At 39.8% G+C, this 12942-nt stretch overlaps 1 protein-coding gene across 1 annotated transcript in view; it reads right to left on the reverse strand.

Moving 5' to 3' along the window:
- znf438 (zinc finger protein 438) overlaps positions 1–12942 on the reverse strand; it is a 68176-nt gene that overhangs the window by 24464 nt on the left and 30770 nt on the right. The gene's annotated exons all lie outside the window — the stretch shown is intronic.

Genomic DNA, 12942 nt, shown 5'->3' on the forward strand with positions numbered 1-12942 from the left:
AATTATTTGAAATATTCAATAAATAACCATAAATACACTCTTAAAAACAGATGATTAATTCTTTAATTAAGAAAATGGTGCAATATAGCATATTATGGTACCATATAATGTTCAATTTATCATGATATTGGTTTCACCCCTGCAACATGGTGTCATAGCAGTTGATAAATAATTAATAGCATTTACTGCATAAGTGCGAAGACTAATAACAAAATAATATTACTGTAGCTAGAAAGGTTAAACAGTCACCACCTCGCATTGATTCTGCTCACCTCTATATACAGATACAGTAACCAGGCTTGTTTCTGCATTGAATGTGTCTGCTAGTAGCTCTTTGTTGGGTGGCTGGTGATTCATGTCTTAACAAAAGGGCTGTGCTCTGTCCATTTGCTCTTGGATTGCTAACAGCAGACAGCTTTCATTTCTACACCTCTGATCGTGTGTGTATGAGAGAGAAAGAAAGAGGATCTACAGCACTCTGTGTGAATAATACATTCGAGCCTGAGGGTTCCCTTTAGCATGGCACCGCCTGTCAAAAAGAACAACCTTAGGAGATATCTATTCTGCCCTCCCTGCCCATTCTTCCATCCTCCCTCTCCCTCTTCCTCATATACAGACATCTTTTGCTACCATATTACCATTTGCACCTATATATCATGTTCTCATCCAGGGGTAGACATTGACTACTGCTCGTAGCCCCTGGCCACAGCATCTTTCATTTTGTCACCTAAAAATCCAAAGCCTGTGGTCCCTTTTAACAAATCTGTTTGGTCAGACATTGAAATAAATTAGATAATACAAATTTTGTCAGAATCCCTTGGCTGAAGTTTGCTAATATCACTCCATGAAATAAGGTCTTAAACAAAAAAGGCATTAAATAAGCTGGCGCTGCACTGACAGAGGCAGTCATGACAGGGTAAGATAAACCACCACAGCAGCAAAGTTCTTATTAATGAAATTTTAATACATTTCCTTTTTCAAAGCAATTAAAAAAATTAAAAAGAATTTTTTTTTTTTAAATACATACTTGATGCTGTGTTGCTCCTCCTTAATAACCCAAAACTTAAATAAAAAGTACATGGAAACCCACACTAAACAAATGACTAGACAAGGGGTTATACCTGCCTAAACTGTTTCCTTTATAATTTAAGGTGAACATGTTTTGGGCTTCCCCGCGACCCTGACATAGAAGCGGTTTGGAAAATGAATGGATGGATGGATGGATGGATGGATGGATGGATGTTCTGGGCTTGTGTTGTCCTCAACTGTGCTTCAGCCGACTGATGATATGGTTTATAACTATCTACAATAGTTCCAAATCTATCACAACTGTCAGTTGTGAATGATTTGAATGTCTGAAAATACTGCCCAGATTTAAAGTTAACAAACGTAATTATATTTGTCTCATTTTTTTTCCCTTAAATGAGTTCTTTTAAATGTGCAACATTAGTCCATGTCCTGAACCAGCCCTCATATGTTGTCTGGTTTCTGAACATTTTGTAGCAGCGCAAGGTAAATGATTTCTTTTCTTACCCATTGTTGTGCTTGTTAAACTGATAAAGCCGTCCAGCAGCTTTCTACACACACAGAATGGCTTCCCTCACAAAACATTAAACCAAAAAGACAGCGCACGGCCACAGTAGCAGCAGCCTTTAGGCTGAAAATAGGTAAATGGGTTACTGGAGAAAAGTGTCACGCATCAAGAGGATCCTGTCTCTTTTGGCCACAAGACTCAGTGGTTCAGTGGCCTTAGTGGCCAGTGTAAAATTATGTACGTGTCCACCCATGTCCTCATCACTGGATTACTTTCTATAACTTCTGGAGAACAAATGGCAAGTCTAAAAGCTCCAATGTCAATTAGAATACTTATTCAATGTTAAAAATGTAGGTGTTAAAAAGTTTCTTTGGAATGATGTCACAGAAGAACCACTTTTGGTTTCATAAAGAACCCACCCCAGGCTAAAACACAGCAACAGCTTTTCAGAGTGAACAGCAAGTCCTAAGCACTTCTATCCATGAAACAACATGCTAATTTAACTAACTGACTCACCTGAGGGGACACAACCTAATTAGTCAAATTAGATCTTGAAGCAAACTACCCCGTGAACTCCCTTAAGGATTATATTTGAACAGGGCTGGTCAAAAACATCAACTTTGCTTGATTAATTCATCTTAAAATTATGCATTCTTCGCCTCATTTTAATGTTTGTTCCCTCCCAGGCGGCTGTAAGAGGTAGAGTGGGCCAATAAATGAAGAGACGCTCTGCAGAACAACCAACCTGAGCCAGAAAGTTTCAGCCAACCAGCAGAGAGAGGGCCAGCCATGGATCGAACCAGTGCAAGATTGGCTGGCTCTGAGCACACCACGTTCAGCCAAGAGGCCAAAGAAGACAAGAGAGGACTGCGAGAGAAGGCTGGATGAGAGCAGAGCAGAGTAGGGAGGAGAACGTCTTTTTAAATTGATCCCATAGAGACCCTCAAGGTTTCATGTAGGAATCTGGATTAAGCTCCCCAACAAATCACAGGATGTGAGGTAAGATGAGAGAGATACAGAAACAAGGAGGGGGAGAGAGAAAGAAGAAAGGAAGAAATGAAAAAAGAAAGGAAGAAAGAAAGAAACATGCCCTCAGGCCAGGGAACTGGCTTACTGAGGAAAACTAGGTTATAACTTCATCAATGTTGAAAATCATCCAAGACTTTGAAAAGTTTAAAGAAGACATTTTTCTTCAGTATAACGGCTAAACATTGGCACAAAGTCAATCCCAAGCAAAAAGCCTTATCAGAACTAGGCAGGGGACTGGATTTGTGGTTTAAAGACTGATGAATTTTCACCCAACATTCAGAGATGAGCTACGATGTGAATATGAGGATGTGAGGAAACCAGAATAAATCTATGCAAATGCCTCTAACTTTGTTAACTTAATTCCATTCTTCTTGGTCGTGTCTTCTTCTTCTTTCGGCTGCTCCCTTTAGGGGTCGCCACAGCGGATCATCTGCCTGCATCTTGCCCTATCCATTGCCTCCTCTACTTTCACACCAACTTCTTGGTCATGTCAATGCCACAAAAGTCAGAGACCTCCATTTATTCAATTTCTGGGCAAAACTGCCATTAAGTGAGTTTCTGAGGAGATGAGATACAAGATAACCCACTTTCATAAGGAAGGAGGAAGTCAGAAGACGCTCAAAAAATATATTACAATGAGCTAGAGAAAATGTGACTCCTAACAAACATGCATGATATGGAAGACCAGCAAAACTGTCCCTATTGACTTCAATCTTTGAGAGAGTGGAGAAACTCAAGCTCCACTCTTGCTCTGAAAAAATCCACAGGTGTTTCTGTCCATCCTTCCACTGTGAGATGACAAGTCTACTATAGGTTTGAAATGATGTGTAGCTGTCATGAAGCTGTTACTGATAAAAGGAAATTGAGAAAATTAGAAATTTTGCAAATCAAAAGATGCTGCTGATTTTCTAGAACAGTCGACTGATCACCTCAGCGTTCAACTGAATCAATGAATGTGTTTGGGATCAGTTTGGGAACAGGAGAAGCAGAAAATGCCACCAACGTATAAGACTGAACTTCAGTGCTGTTGAAAAATATCTCTAAAGATTTATCAGCAAAACTGAAAGCAAGTGTTCCGAAAAGAACTGAAGGTGAAAGAAAGGCAAATAACTGAAAATTAATAACACTAAATAAGGCGGTGAAAAACATTTCGTTGCTGAGGCTTCTGTGCATTCTTTCCTTCCTCAACACTGAAAAAAAGAAAAATTTATACATAACAACTGCTTTTATTGGAAACTAAATAAATCAACATCTCTAACTTTTGTACTGTGTATAGACACATTTATACCATTAGATACACCACAGCATTTGATATTTCTCTAACCACATCCACTATTTACAAGAATAGCAATACTGATAGGAGACTGCAGCATGTATTCCGTGGAAGATAAAATCCAACAGGGGAGCTCAAATGTTGAAGAAAGGAAAGACTGTGTGTGTGTGCGCCGTGTATGGGTGCAATTCCCCTTGTGTTGTAACTCACAATCAGAGGTCCTGTAGGTGGAGCACTGCCTCCTACTGAGAAACATGCTCCATCTCTACAGGAGGTGTGGGTGTGTGCGTGTGTGAGTGTGCGCGTGCGAACGTGTCAGTCAGAGATACAGGAATGATTAGCAGTTCTGAAATCCATCACCTACAGCCTGCTCGCCTCCTCAGGTTCTGTTACACCGCAGAATTACCAAACTGCACTGCAAAATGCCAAGCCACCTTGTCTTCTTACTCAGCAGCGGGTGACTGCAGTTTCCGGAGGCTGGCACAGGACTCCACAGTTAGCAGCAGAATTGCCTCAAAGCTGACACTGAACTGTTGCCACACACCTGTGATGGATGACCTAAGCTGGACATGAAAAATCAAAGGAATCTCAAATTATCCAATCGCTGCTAATGTCATTAAAATACAAACCCAGCCCGCTGCTTTTCAATAACACACCCACTTACCCCATGAGCCAAGGTTTTTCTGCTGACGCTTCACTTGACCCTAAAAGGAGCTGCATAAATTCACATCAGAGTTTTAACTATTCAATGCTTGACACTTCTTTCAGCTTAGACCTCTCCTGATTCCACTTATTAAATTAGCTGCAGGGAAATATGGTGGAGGAAAGACGTCAGGGGCATGTTTCCTGTTAGCGAATAGCCTCAGGTGACCTTACTGCGCAGCTGAGGGACTTGGCGTACTTAGCGTATGTAGCACTGATTGCTGCCAAAGCATTCTCATCATAATGACCAATTATCAACTCCAGAAAATGATGAAGGAGGAAGTGAAGGAGAGGAGGGCCACTAGAGTACAGATCCAGCAAGTGAACAGAGGCAGACAGAGGACCAGAGAAAGTGATACACAGAGAGAAATGTGTTTATCATTGCTCCCTTTAGTCAGTCTGTTTCCCTGTTCTTCTGAAAGATAAAGGGGGTACCGCAAAAACGACAAATGCCCAGGTAGGATGTGGAGGGCTCCTGAACAAATGCTGACTCATCACTTCCTGTTTCATATTTATTTTCTTGTTTTGACACTATGAGGTGAATTACAGCGATTTCCTGATTGAGGTGAGCTACACAAATGCACATATTCACAGTCGGTGCACTGTTCGGTGATTGGTTGAGGCATTAGTCACTCTCTAGTGATTATCTGTGGCTTACTGAAATTGCATTTGCAGTTAATTGCAGTATGCTTCTATAAATTTGATCCAGTGTCTCCGTCTCTCCTCTAAGCTGCAATACGCTCTCTCTTGGCATATTTACACTGAACAGTACTTTAAGAAAAGTAAACATATGTTTAGATTTACTTTGTACTTTTAAGAAAACAGTCAAGATTATATTCCCCAAACCAGGTGTCAGCAAATGTTAAGAAGAGCCACCTTGGGATCATACCACCTTGGGAGCCACAACATTTTTGTATCCATTTTACCATCCTAACTGGAAATATGTCAATGTACTAAAAAATATAAATTTAGGCTAAAAAATATAAATTTAAACAAAAACACAGACTGTGTTCTGCTTTCAGCTTTAGATCAGCTATAGCCATTTTTTCCTCACATCTCCAGCAGGAAACTTTTCCAAGAAAGTAGAACAGTTAAATATCTCTCAACATTCTTTTTTTACGAGACTTAAGTCATCTGCTCAGTTGCCAGTTTCTTGTTAAATGGTGCCTAAGGTGCCAGACCATAACTGCTGCACCTTTAAGGTGGAACTTGTTTCAGATTAGATGCATCAGGAAACTAAGTGAGTGATTACATAAATGAAAATAAGCCCCCAAATTACTGATGTTTGTCTTAAATCAAAACACCCACAACAGGGCAGTAAAAGGGACGCACGTTGCCGACTCCTGCCCTGCCCTTTAGGTGAATGATCAATGTTGTTAAGAGAAAACAAATTAATAGATTTTATTGCTGTTGCTGAAAACAAAATCTTACTGGAAGTTTAAAATGGAAATATAATGCAAACATTTGTTATTTATTAAGACTAGAGTGAAATTAAATGACAAACAATATTACTCACTCTAATAGTGTCACTGAGAGAAATACCAAGAAATGAGTACTCGTGTTTTAAATGTAAAGTTATATGGTTTATTCTGCCTACAAATATAACCAAAACCAAAGCTTCACAGCCATTCAACCCCTGTGACGGCATGTCCGCTGGTGAGTGAGGGGACAGGAACCACACAGGAAACACCAAAATCGCACAAGCACAGAGTTCAGATTTTGCCAATTAAAAGTACACAGCTGTAGTGGAGAGACAGAGTGAGTCAAAGAGGAACATGAAAAGAGGCACCGTTTCCACAACAGCTTTGAAACAACCTGCCTGATCGTTCACACAGCGGAACACGAAGCTCTTGCTTTCTCTCTCTCTCTCCTCTGCCTGTCCTCCTATGAGACTTTATTTAGTCGTGGGAGCTTTGAGGATATCCGTTGGGTGGCGGCCGCTTCCTGTGTGAGACCACAGGTTTGGTCACGGGTTTGTGTTGCTGTGTTCAGAGACAGGTAGCATGCAGTGCAATCCACTGCAGAATCTATTGTGCTGGGAGGGAGCCCACTATTGGATTTCAATTACTTTTCATCATGTTGCTGCTCCAAATAACATTTCTGGAAGTACTACATACAATGCAGATTGCTTTCTCATCACTCTCATCATATTGCTTGATGAGAAGAATCAGACTGTGTGCTCAGTCCTGGAAATGACATCTTTTTGCTCTGATGTACTTAACATAAAAAACAATAAAGCCAGAGGCAGGTTATATGATTTCACGTTATCAATATTATGATAACGTCACCATGCACGTCTTCAAATTTCATTTGCATGTAGACAAAATACAGATTTAGCACATTCAAAGTCTCAAGATTTAAAGTGTGTGTGACAGCCGTAAACAACTAATGCAGGGTAACTGCAAAAAATGCATAACAAGTCGATCTCTAGGGTGTTGTCTAATATGTCATATTCTATTGCTATTGATCATGATATGCTATAATGCGCTTTTCTGAGCATATTGTGGATGTCAGTACTTAAAGACTGACCAACTTCATGTTTCATTACAAACAGAGCATAAAAAGACATGTTTAATAGGATTTGACTCCATTCAATTTATGGAACATTGAATAAAAATCATATTCTTTGATTCTGCTATTTAAATATAAAAATCACTGCTGGAGCATTCAGCAAATGATCAAATCTAATTAAATCAAATTAAATCTAATTAAATCTATCATGTACTGTGAAAATATCTTCAAATAGTGTGATAATAAGATTGGTGGGATGTCAAAAATACAATGTCAGCCCACAATATTGATCTTTTGTTTGCAAATGTTGAATTTAAAATAAATAAATAAATAAATTACTGTACGTTCATTTTTAATCCTTACTACTGTTTTAATGGTGGATTTTGTCCGTTCCAACTTGCAAACATCAGCAAAACTGATACATCATGCATCATGAAAATGTCAAGCATCATTACATTTTTCACCTATATCACCCAAGTGGGATTAAAGCGGAGCATTTAACACCTAGTTGCATCTGTGGAGGGCAAGCAGACAGCTGACTGTACAGCAAAGCCTCTGATAGATCTCTCTGCACCATGTGGATGTGTTTAGTGTGCAAGGCACTGATATTTGGCTCTGGCACAGCATGAGGGCAGCACTGTCTTGGCTCTCTCTCAGCTGTTTGAGAAGCTTCAGGGGCTGGAAATGATTAGTGCTCGCAGGGCAATTAGTCAGTGCATCACCGGCCTAAATTTAGACAGCCTCAGCAGGTCCGTTTCTGGGTCAGGTCCAAACAACATCAGCTCTGTTTGTTCCGCTTCGTCCTGGCTTTCCATGTACAAAGAGGCTGTGCATTCGGGTTAAAGCGAGTGATTGCCTGAGCCGCTTTCCCTCTCTGACAGGTGCTTGCCTCTAAGCCTGAGACAGAAAGCAAAAGCGTGGGAAATAAACAGCGAATGAAAAGAGGGAGGGATGAAAACCAGGATTATGGATAACAAGTGATCATCCTAAATTAAGCTCATACTGTAAATATAATCGGTTATGCTGATGAAGCAGTTTCTTGATGCAGAGGATATTTCTCCCTGTATGGTTTAGGCTTGAAAAAGCTAAATATAAAGCACACTTTTAAAGACTTTCATTCGTCAGTAGTGGAAAGAATGCTAATGCAGTAGTGAGTAGTGACTACACAGTTATTTATGTGAACAGAATGTATCAGGTATCAGGTGACGATATGACAATGTGACATCACTCAAATTGATCACAGACTTCCTGCTCTGCTTCATAGTCTTGTGAGGTAGTCACTTAGTGATTGTTTCAAGAGAAACTGAGCAGCTTTAAAATGCACCATCCTTTTACGGGATTTTGCTTTGCAAGTGGGAAGTGCCATTTTTACAATCCCATTGGTCAAATACAAAGCGTGAACCCCTTCTTGTGACCATTCCTGTGAAGGTCTCAGCATCTGAACATTGAGTTTTTGGCTTACAACCAGGGCTCCAAGCCCTGGAAGAGATCTTAAGCTCATTTTCATGGCTACTAAAACTCAAGCTTCACCCATCACATCATTTTTAGCCGTCTTCTGGCCCAAATCTCTGGCATCATTTTCACAAAAAAATATTTTCCCATCGCAGCGATCAAGGGGTTTGCTTAAAAAAAAAAAAGAAAAGAAATGAAACCATGTTTCGCCACTACCATGGTTAGGAGAAGGGGGGAGTGGAGAGAAATGGAGAGATTTTTATCCTTAAAAACAGGAGGTTCGCCCACATGCTCACCTGGGACCGCTCTTGGCCAGTATGAGGAAGCCAGGAGGTTATGGGAGCCTGGGAATGTTTAGTATGAAGAAAGCGATCCGAAAGGAGCTGAAGCTGTGGGAATTGGACAGGAAACATGGAAAGTAACCCTTTCCTGCCTTGACAGAGTGAAAGAGAGAAAAAAAAAAGATAGCAGGAAAACTAATCCATTAGTATCACACTTATTTCCTCATTGATGCCAAGTTAGAGAACTGTAACAGTACAAATAACCACCCAAGAGAAAGAAATAAAATGCCTCTCCTCATGCACAGTCCACAGGACTGGAGATCATAAGGTCATAAGATCTGGATCAGGGTTACATTTAACCTAAAAGCAGCTTTAAACACAGCTGTATAGAACCTTTGGATGTGCCATGGACGCTATGTTGACAAGGAGCTCTCAAAATGCAAGTGAAACATTTGATAGACAGAAAAGTGAGTATCAAGCTCAAAGTATCAATGTCACCAAGATCTATGGGTTATTTAAGTCAATTAACAACATAACTGCTTTCTACAGATGCACCTAATTAAATGAGTCACATTCATTTCAAGTGAGACATTAATGCCCCCTCTTTTATCACTGGCCCAATCTAACTGGGTTTCCTCCAGGACGACTGCCTTCTGCTTTGTGAGGAGGGGTACTTTCAGTCACCTAGCCCAAACAGACACAGACGCAGTTTGAATGAGAGATAAGAGAAAAGTTAAGCTCTGCAGTTTGTTCCAGTGAATCTTTATAAATATTTCAACTCATTTTTGTCTGAACAACACCACAACACACACACACACACACACACACACACACACACACACACACACACACACACACACACACACACACACACACACCTTAGAATGCTCTAGCACTCTAACACAGCACAGACTAGTCATAAGAAAGGAAAAGGCCAAAAATGAAAATTCTTTTTGAGAAAAATAATAAATAAATAAAATGTAAAAATCAGGTCCCAAAAATGGAGGGCCAGAACTTAAAAAAAATTAATAGTAAATTAGGATTATTGACATGCATATTAACATCTATGACGTTATTTGTTTTCATATTTGTGTACAATGGCATGGCTTAACTCATCCCAGAGGACAGTATAGAGTTGTGATATAAAAAATTGTGAATACAAAAACCCTTTTACAGTTTACAGCATCATGCAAACAAAGTGCATTGCATTCTCCTGGTAACAACAATTTATTTGCCAATTTGGAGACAAAAGACCCTGTATTCACCAGAACACAAAACTGACAAGCAGCAAGAAGTTCCTTTCACTGGAAAATCCCTATAAAATGCATAGATAATAAAAGAAGCTGGGGCAAGGGGAAGTGACTGAGAGTGATGAAAGAAAATGTAAAAAGAGGTTACTTTGGCAATCTGACTAGGTGATAAAATGCTGAACATGCTCGATGGCCAGCATGTAAAAATGTTTGTAAATCTGTCAGTCACTGGGGCAGATGAAGGAGCAGTCAACCCTGGTTTAGGCTTCACGTAAGCAGAATGGATTCCAGCATGTCCTTGGAGTGACATAATTTGCTGAAATAAAACTTGGATGACTTCAAATATGTATAGCCAATGCATTATGAGTGGAACTGGAGAGAGTACATCGGGGATTATATGTAGCGTGACGTTGGCGCACACTTTTCAGCAGATGTCCCTTGTGATGGCAGAAAAAAGGTGGGGTGAATCAAAGAACCCATTTCTTAGGCTTTTATGTAGTTTATGTAGGCAAACATAACCTCTTCCCAAATTGAACATGAAAGAAGAAGTTGAGAATTTCAGCTGTCCAAGCAAAAGTGTCAATATTTATAACGTTTTGTATTCACATTAAAGTAACTTCAAAAGTGAATGCTGATTTGGGATCAGATGTTCTTTCAAACCATTTTCAAAGGGGGAAAAAACAAAACAAATCTAGGCAGAAAAAGCATTCTGATAGGTAAAGATTTGTAAATCTGGCCCAATGAATGTAAACAGGTTGCTTGTCCTTCACGGTGAGGTGTTGTTGCCTTTGTGGCAAGGAGAACTCCAAGAGATCCAGATGTGGCTCTGGATCCTTTAAAGTCTCTTGAAAAAGATGGACACACCTCAGCAGGGTTCTTTAAAAACGTTTGCATGGCGCACATACATTACTGAAAACTTCATACATTCAGTCTCTTCTCTGCCTGTGACACAAGGAGATATTTTATCGTTTTTCAGTGTTTAGTCAGGGTATGCACAGGCCTATAGAATAAGCCGCCCAGCCAGGCCAGGGTTTACATCATTATTCTAAACGCTATTTACTACATATGTTTTCCTTCAAGCATAGAGGCAGGGGAAGGCTTCAGAAGGATATGGAATGGCAGAGGTGACTAGCTGATATACTGCATACATAATTGGTTTAGCTGGCCAGGAGCCACTGCAATAGAAGTGACCATTCGATTGGCTGTGCTACAGCAGCCCTGCCAGTGGAATGTTTACCACAGCTGGTCATTGTTGAAAGTTCCATTCGAGGTCATGTGACCTGGTTTGGATTCAGAATGGAATCTGGAACTGAACCCTCCCTAAACTAATCCCACTCCGAGACACACACACACACACACACACACACACACACACACACACACACACACACACACACACACACACACACACACACACACACATCAATACAAGTACAAACAAAAACAAAACGCACACATGCAATTCAAGATCCCTTAAAGGAGAATTCTCAATGTGTGAGATGTAAACAAAGACAAAAGCCATTTGGAGTAGTTTAATGTGAAATTTAGAAACTTACAAAATAGATTTCCTTCACAATAGTGGTGATAAGTGAAGGGTATTAACGTCTGTAATGCAAATAAAGCCAATTTATTCACTATCAAAAATGATAAGTGAATCTACATGCATCTTCTGAGGTTTATATGTAATACTGGATAATAGGGAAAACAGTAGTAATGGAAAAATACGTTTGCTTTGGGTACTATTTTGCAGGGCTAGCAGGAATAATTTGACTGCTCGAGTATTCATTTGTTACACTGGCATTTGGTTCTGTATTGAGTATTGGAAGCTTGGTCTTTTTTTTTTTTTCACAATTATTATAACCCTAAAATATTTGATCAGCAAAAGCTTTTAAATAGACCAGAAATTGCTAATATGTTAATGAAAGTGTTAAAGATAAATAAATCATTGCTGGTTTACCTGAATACATCACAAATTCATAAAGTTCTGTTTTCCACACTGTCACTGAATCAAAAAGAACAGAGATGCCTAAGGAATCACTTCTTGGATTATATTTATTAATGCTTAGAAAACATTTTTATTTGCTGAATATATTTTGTATTTACTATTATATAAAACTCACAATAGGAACCATGTTTAACCACTGAAGCAAATATAAAATCTTTACTGTGCAAAACAGTCAAAACACAACTAAACAGCACACTGACAAACCAGTGTTTACACATCAGCACACAGCAGCTTCTCTGGCTAAAAAAATGGAGCAGAATGTTGTTTCATATCCAAAGTCATTTGTCTCATGCATGCTTTTCGTTCACTTGTGCTGCATCTGAGCATCAGTCAGTAAATATTACCGTCATTCACACTGTCAATATCATTGACTGTGTGTTTTGGGCTTTGTTGAAGCAACATGCCACGCTGCTGAGTGACACAGCTGACTGACGCAGGCGAGGCTAATGGACGTAAAGGCCAGGCTTGCAGGTCTCTAGGCTAAAGGCTAAATTGTGACTACAGTGTTACGCCGAGAGTCCGGTGGTTCCTTCTGCTCTCTCAATTACATTAACTCATACTGTAAGTGACCACACAGTGGCAGATGAGAGATTACTGAAATAGGCAGTTCAGACATTCAGGTAAGCGGCATTCTTAACAACAAAATCTTCCAGTAGAGATTCTGCAATGAGTATTTTCACTGCTTGCTTGTCGCCCCACATACCGACACGTTGTTAAGTTCTGTCTAGTGGCATGGATGCATGCTTCACAAAATGCTCCATGGTATTGGTCATAGGTATCGGTATCCCCATAACCATTACTGATACCGCATTTACGCGTCAGTATCGGCATAAATACTGTGCAACACTACATAAGATGCACGTCTAGCAAAGCCAGTGTAAACTGAAACTGATTAGAACACTGTG

The sequence above is a fragment of the Pygocentrus nattereri genome, chromosome 13 (assembly GCF_015220715.1).
Source record: "Pygocentrus nattereri isolate fPygNat1 chromosome 13, fPygNat1.pri, whole genome shotgun sequence".
In the NCBI taxonomy this organism is placed as follows: domain Eukaryota; kingdom Metazoa; phylum Chordata; class Actinopteri; order Characiformes; family Serrasalmidae; genus Pygocentrus; species Pygocentrus nattereri.